An 8,465-nucleotide genomic window follows, 5' to 3' on the forward strand; every position below is an offset into this window, starting at 1 on the left:
GAGTACCGACCGCTACTTCCACACTAATCACGCCCAACTTAGTTCAAGTCTTATGTCACAATGTTTGGCTTTGATCTCCGAGTAATATTGATAAGGCAATGTTGGTCACAAAGTTAGATAATACAAGTAGGTTACTACAGCAAGATGCAGCAAAACTTAAGTTTTGGTATTACAGTAAGAAAGAAAAGACCCAGAAAAAATTCTGAAAGTGAGAATAAGGGCAATCAACCTACTACTAGGAAATTTAGTGGTGATAGACGCATATATTAAAGGAACAACGAATGTAAGGATTAGCTCTGTCAAAGATCACAACACATCGTTACCTCATATGGCTGCAGCTTCAACATATCTGGCCGACAATACTCCAAGCCATCAATTTCCGATCACCAAGGCCCTCGACAATATGAGTGACAACAAAAATAATCAAAATTAAGAGGTTGTTTGAAATCGCACATTTTATCGTTAAACAAGAGCCCGCATTTACGCTTTTCCCTCAATTAGCCAGTCTGGAGAGAAGACACGGAGTAGATCTCGGTATTACGTATCTTAACGACAAGCAATGATCGCGTGGAGATTGGCGCACGTTTTTGAAGATCGATACTATTGAAGCTCTCATGCGCATATGCCTGGACGGCCCTGACTGCGCTGATTATAGCCCCGAGCCTGTCGTGATCTCGTGGAATACTGATACTATTTTGGAGAGGCGACCGCATCACGGAGAGATCAAAATGTAATTGCGCTGTTTCTAATGTTTTGTTTACTCTTTTCGTCACTTTCGCTCACATGACACGCAAAAATAAACCTAAAGAAAAAAGCCTAGTGAAGCTTCGCACAGTAGAAAATAGCGTTAGTGTAGAAGTTTGCCGACTCGTGCCTAGAGCATTGTGACGCAAGAAGCCATACGACCTCGGAGGTGGAAGTTAATCGGTTATGTGACGTATTATTGTTTTATTATTTATTTGCATCAGACACAAAGTCCATAAAATTCAAAATTTTAACAATCATCATATTATCATCATCATCATATTTAGCAGCTACACGGCGCTTTGACTTTTCAAGCGCACCTCGTTGGTATGATGAAAGCCTTTTAGAGTGACTTCGCTGAAATTTTAAAAAGCCTAAACCGTAACTATGGTTCTCAAATGGCGAAGACTTATCAAGATAAAGTGATTAAGTATGACGATCGACGTTAAAACTGGTGTGTCCGCCGTAAGACTTAATTTGTCCGCCGAGATAGCTGCTCAGACCGGACACGTTTGTCCGCCGTCAACAAAAACGAATTTCGAGGCCTGCTTTAGTTGTCAACGTCTATGCAAGTTTGTATTTATGTCTGACTTATGCACTTGCACAAACATGCACAAACAAACTGAAAAGATAGAGATCCATGATCGAGAGAAAAAATAGAACAAAGCCTAAGTCGCTGATCGCAGTTTCCGTTTTCCCGCAGTTTCCGCAAACATTTTAAAATTTCCGTAATGATCCTAAGAGTTTGCCGAAGTCGCTAATCACAGTTTCCGCAAACATTTTAAAAGGGTTAGGGTTGAGATCAGAGTTTCCGCAAACATTTTAAAATTTCCGGTAATGATCCTGAGAGTTTTTGTTTATTTGCGGAAACTGCAATCAGCGAGTTCGGCTTTGTGCTATTTTTTCTCTCAATCTTTTTAGAGCAAAAATTTTAAAATATTTGCAGAAACTGCGATCAGCGACTTCGGCTTTTTGTTAATTTTTTTCTTGATCTTTTCAGGGTTCGAAGTGAGGGTACGAACAGTTCAGAGTACGAACTAGTTTGCATCCAGCAAAATGTGTGATAAAGACTACCATGACATTTTTGTCAGGCAACAAGATATGTGGTGTTACTAGTAATACGTGATAATTAAAGAAAAACTGATAAAAAAGATGTTTAAATAGTCTTAGTCGCAGACATAAATATTACCAGGCCTCGAAATTCGTTTTTGTTGACGGCGGACAAACATGTCTGGTCTAAGCAGGTATCTCGGCGGACAAATTAAGTCTCACAGCGGAATGATGCTTTCACCTCTTCTCACCCATGAAAATGTACCCACCTGCAATCAATAAGCTATTATGTGGAGATAAAATTGTAGGAAAATGATCAAGTTGTGTTCAAAAATTAAATTGTTTTCAGTTTGCAGTTGCACTATAATTCTGCATTATGTAAAATGCATAGCTCAAATCAGCTCAGTTGAGTTTGAATATCATCTATTGTCTAAGAAACTGTGGAAGTAGTGTCAGAACATTTTCATAATCTTTTTGGTTAAGTTTGTATTTTCGAGCACTGTGTCTGTAGGTTTCTGGTACACCAACACAACAAATTATATGTTGGAATGTCACCCAACAAGGCATTTGTCTTTGGTCTGGCAGCCACATCAAAATGTTGTTTACACGCTTCATGAATTTTACGAAAACATCACCATGTTTATCTGAACGTTCAATAATAGTTCCAATGAACCAATCATCATAGATACAGGCAATGTATATACCTGGTTGGAACAGAGTTGAGATTTTTGATTGATCTGAAAACAAGCGTTCTTCATATCCAAATGTTTTGCATCACAGATTTGTTCTGCACTGATGTCAGTGAATATTGAATTATGTGACATTCTTTTTATTCGTACTATATTCAGGCCTTGAAATTCACAGCGGACATGTCCGCCGTCACAGCATGTGATGTCCGCGGGAAGTACCATCTAGATCGGTCATATTTGTCCGCCGAGAAATAACGCAGGAACTAGCGATACAAATCGTCATTGCATAGCATAACAATTGTTGCGAGAATATAATTTCCCGCACATTCTAGCACACATCTAGAAAATGAAAATACTGTATGATAACCTTAGCTTTCATGCAAGCAGGAAAACTTTCGATTTTTACGTTGCTTCAACGATTGATGACATTGAATCAGCGTAACAAAGGTGAATTCTTCGCTAAGAATCGATGGGAGTACGGTTTGTCTACAGCAATCACGCGCAACTTAGTTCAAGTCTTATGTCACAATGTCTGGCTTTGATCTCCGAGTAATATTGATAAGGCAAGGTTGGTTACAAAATTAGATTATACAAGTAGGCTATTACAGCAAGATGCAGCAAAATTTGTTAAGTTTTGGTATTACAGTAAGAAAGAAGGTCCAGGGAAAATTATTCACTTTCGCTCACACAACACGCAAAAATAAACCTAAAGAAAAAATCCTAGGGAAACTTTGCACAGCAGAAAATAGTAGCGTTAGTGTAGAATTTTTCCGACTCGAGCCCAGAGCATTGTGACGCAAGAAGCTACTCGACCTCGTTCGGTGGAAGTTAATCAGATATGCGGCATATTAAGCAGCCACACGGCGCTTTGACTCTTCAAGCGCACGTCGTTGGTCTTTTCAAATGGCGAAGAATTATCAAGATAAACTGATTAAGCATGACGATCAACGCTAAAACTCGTGTGTCTGCCGTGGGACTTAATTTGTCCGCCGAGATAGCTGTTCAGACCGGACACGTTTGTCCGCCGTCAACAAAAACGAATTTCGAGGCCTGATATTGATGGAAATTGGAATAAAGCAATGGTGTGAACGTGTTCCCCTAATAGTATTTGTCGGGGCATAACATCTCCAATTCATACTCTTCTCAACCATGCACCAATGGGAAATGGCCTCTTCCTTCTGCGAATGTGGTGCCGAGGAACAGACCGCAGACCACATCATCAATGACTGCTCCATCTTCAAGCCACCTAACAGAGTGAAAACTCTGCGCGTCATGGATGATGAAACCAAAGACTGACTGCTCTCTAGTAGCCTTCCAGTGTAGTCCGGGAACATCGTGAATCTGGGGTGGTAAAAGGATAGACCCTCAGCCCCAGAGGCTCACACGACAACGACGATACTCTTCTTTATTTTTTTTTACATTCTTCTTCTTCTTCAATTGCCTTGCCTGAACCAGGCATCGACGGCCTGATATGAATAATTAGACCAAATGTTCCTAATTATGTTGCATGGATGATTATTTCTGTTTTGTCGTTAAATTGTTCCAGATGTGTTTGTCTTTGTCTGCCAGGTGCCCGCTTTCCAAAAATTTTACCAGTTAAAGAGAGATGCTCCAGTTTTTGCTTTCTTATTACATGGCCGAGAAATTTATATTGTCTGGTTTTTATACTTTTTAACAGAATTCTGGTTTGGTTCACTTGGTGTAAAATTTTTTTATTTGTTTTCTTTGCCAGCCATGAAATGCGTTGCATTCTACGGAAGCACCACATTTCAAAAGCATTAAACTTTTCTGCCATTTTTGTTGAAATATTCCAGGTTTCAGAGTTGTAATGAAAAACAGGATAAATATTCATATAGCATTTTAAAACTCTATATCTTGTTTTGAAAGAGATATTTTTATTGCAAAGAATTGGTTTCATTTGTCGGAAGCTTGCTTTTGCTTGGGCTGTTCTTATGTTGAACTCTGTTTCGTCTCTTGCATCCCAATTCACCATAGTACCGAGGTATTTGAATTTTTGGACCTGTTTAAGAATTGTTCCATTAACTGATAAATTACAAATAGGAGTTTCGGTTGCTTTTTTCTTTGTTATGACCATTGTTTCTGTTTTCTTTTTATTTAATTCCATGCCAAATATCTTGCTTTTCGTACACACAATATCTAATATGTTCTGCAGTTTTATGTCCGAGTCGGCTATCAAAACGGTGTCGTCAGCATATTGTATGTGGTTAATGTTGTTTCCTCCAATACTAATACCTCTTTCATCTTCAATATGTCTTAAAATTATTTTGCTGTATAATGAGAAAAGGTCAAGTGATAGCACACAACCTTGTCTTACTCCTTTCTGAATGGGCCTGTAGTCACTGCAGTCATCATTTGTCCTGATAGCAGCTGATTGTTCGTAATATAAATTTTGAATGATTCTTAGATCTTTGTCGTCTATTCCAATTCTGTCGAGCATGCATAACATTTCATTGTGTTGAACTCTATCAAAAGCTTTTTTATAATTGATAAAGCACAAGTACAGGTCTTTTTGCATTTCGATTGATCTTTGAGCGAGGTTTTTCAGAATGAAGACCGCATTCCTTGTTCCTTTATCAGGCATAAACCCATATTGGCATTCGTTTATTTCTGGGTGTAATTTGTTTCTAACTCTGTTCATGATGACTCTCAGCAGCAGTTTAATAATATGGGACATCAGACTAATTGTGCGATGTTCTTCGCATTCTCTTGTGCCTGGTTTCTTCGGGATTGTAATGAAAATAGATTTTGTCATATCAGTTGGAATTTCACCGGTGTCATATATTTTGTTGAAGAGTGCGTGGAGTACGTCAAGGCCAATGTCATCTAGTACTTTTATCATTTCGGTGCTTATTTCGTCTGGGCCTAATGCTTTGTTTGTTTTTGTTTTACTTAAAGCAAATGTTATTTCACTTTTAAAGATGGTTGGTCCTGAAAGTGGCTCAGAGAATTTAAACGGTTTTATTGTTCTTTCTGGGTCCCCATATAACTCTTCAATGTATTCTTTCTATCTGTTAAGGATCTTGTCTTCTTCCAAAAGTATTTCACCTGGTTTAGACTTTAAACACCCAGATTTGTGTACTGATTGGAATTTTCTTGTTATTGCTTTAATCTTTTGGTGTGCTTCACCTGGTGTGAAATTGTAGATTTTTTCAATAGTAGCACATTCGTTATTGAGAAAGTCTTCTTTTGATTCATTGCAAGCCTTCTTTATTTTGTTGTTTAAGCGTTTATATTCTAAGTCATTCTTGTTCTTATATTGTCTTCTCTCTTTGATCATATCTAAAATTTCGGGTTTCATCCAGTTCTTATGCTTTGAGGCTTCAACCGTAGGAAAAATTTCAGCTGCTTTGATTAGAGAATGTTTAATCACGTTGAAGTCTTCCTCTGTTGATGTTACGTTTTTGTTGTTGATTTTTGAGCTGATCATTTCATTTTCGAATTTTTGTTGATATTCATTTCTTAGGCTAATATCCTTGCATAAGTTCCAATCAATTTTTTGTTTCTTTTTAAGTTTCTTAACTTTTTGTAGTCTGAGTCTAAACTTGGCAACCAATAGGTTGTGATCGCTGTCAGCTGTAGGAATTGTGGAAGCATCTGTGATAGTATTTTAAAATTTTTGAAATGTCAGAATATTAGTCAATTTGATTTCTCGTGTTGATTATCAGTCTGCTTTAACATTGTCTGTACTAATGAAGAATAACTGAATGTTTTTGATGTTTTTTATTGCCCTTCAAACATCTGTAATGGAGTCAAAATATAGTTTGCATTGGGGGCCTGAAGACTTGCACGTGCTGTAAGACGCTTGACAGAGCCTCCAATTCAGTCACATGGGCTTTTCCCATGCAAAGTGGCAAAAAAGTGCCATTTAGCCGAAATACCAAAGTCATGTTTGTGATAGCACAGGTTGGTGAAGTTCTTATAATTTTTATACTGTGAAGCTGCACCATCGCTAAAATAGATTACTTTGTGCATATTCGGGATAAACTGTTTTAGATGAGGTAACAAGAGTGAGTCACAAAGATGGATCATGCATTCCCTTTCATTTTGTGCTGTAGCCTGTAACATTGTATCAAGTATGACAAATTAAAATTCATAAATATCTTAAAAACAATACAAAATCAGGTGAATAGAAAATTTTGCCAAATTGGAAATCTACCTAAAAAATACTCCTAAATGGACCCATCTACAGATCCCTAAGCATTGTTCACTGCCTGGTGAGAGTGGTGTACCCACAACCGCACAATTGGAATATTGATTTGAGCTAAGCATTTTGGGTCTGCTACTATTCGGCTAGTCCAATTCGGCTGGTCCGATTCGGCTAGTCCGATTTGGCTGCAGTCTTTTATGGCTGGTTTGTTAGATTTACAGAAGGATTTTGTCGGATTACAGAAACAGAAACAAATTACAGAAACGTGGAAACAACAAGTGAAGGATGAATTTTAAAAAGTCGGACTGAAGGAGGAAGATGCAAGGGACAGGGTGAAATGGAGAAAAGAGATTAAAACAATTGCTGCGCACAAACAATCGGCCACCCCCACTAGTGGGGAACAAACCGACGATGCATTATGATGATGATGACAGAAGGATTATGGTTAGATTTTCAAAAAAATTGGCAAATAGGGAACTAGCCGAATTGGACTAACCAAAACGGGCCATTCCGAAGCATTTTACATAATGCAGAATTATAGTGCAAACGGAAAACAATTCATTTTTTGAAAACGGATAAACCATTTTCCTACAATTTTATCTCTACATAATAGCTTATTGATTGCAGGTGGGTACATTTTCATGGGTGAGAAGAGGTGAAAGCATCATTTTGAACATAAATTAGGGTCTGCTACTATTCGGCTAGTCCGATTCGGCTGGTCCGATTTGGCTGGTCCGATTCGGCTAGTCCGATTCGGCTGCAGTCTTTTTCGGTTAGTTAGATTTACGGAAGGATTTTGTTGTAATCACAAAAGTATTATGGTTGGATTTTCAAAAATTTGGCAAATAGGGAACTAGCCGAGAAAGACTGTACCCGAATAGGGAACTAGCCGAATCTAGACCAGCCGAATCGGACCAGCCGAATCGGACTAGCCGAATCGGACTAGCCAAATCGGACTAGCCGAATCGGACTAGCCGAAACGGGCCATTCCAATAAATTAATGGTCAACAATGTCAGCATTCCAATGTTTATGATCACTAAGCATAGTACCTACTTATTTTCACTGTTTTTATGATAAATCATTATTGAATTTTCTCTTACCTTCATTAAGGACTTGAGATTATTTGCCAAAAATGACCAAAATGTTACATGTTAAAAACATAAAATTTATAGTGAATGAGTTTGATACTCAAAGATTTTATTTCATGAAATGAAAGAATAAATGTATGCAGGGTTCGATCTTAACGCTAGTCCGCTAGCCAATGGCTAGTAAAAATTTGCGCGGACTAGTAGAAATGTTGCAGTACTAGTCCAATTGGCTAGTGAAAATATTTGCTGGTGAAAAGTTTTGGTTTACAAAATGGCGATTGGCGACGTCACTCTGAAGTCTGAAATACTGCAAAAATTTGCTTGCCAGAGGCGAAATTGCATGAAGAAGGCTGCAAAGTCGGTCAACTGAGCACGTGACTACTTTTTTCGTTTTTTTCTCTCTTTGGATTGCTACCTTGTTGTAGTTGAAGAGCTAGTGTGCCTCCGTGACCTAAAGAGTTATGCTAACCTAACAAGCCAGACAGGTCTGACGATAGAGGCCTAACCAAACGCAATCCATCCAATAGTCCACTTCTTTTGACAGTGAACGAATATTATATATTGTACCACCCTGGCGAGTGATGTGTCATCACGTAGTACAGATGCACACAATGTAATATTACAAAATAAATAAATATTAAGCACACACCGCATTAGGGTGCGGCTGATGCCCCGACCTGAAGCAAAACACCCTAACTTTTTTTTATAGGTGACACTTGGTACAA

Source organism: Aplidium turbinatum, chromosome 1 (genome assembly GCF_918807975.1).
Source record: "Aplidium turbinatum chromosome 1, kaAplTurb1.1, whole genome shotgun sequence".
NCBI classification, from domain to species: Eukaryota; Metazoa; Chordata; class Ascidiacea; order Aplousobranchia; family Polyclinidae; genus Aplidium; species Aplidium turbinatum.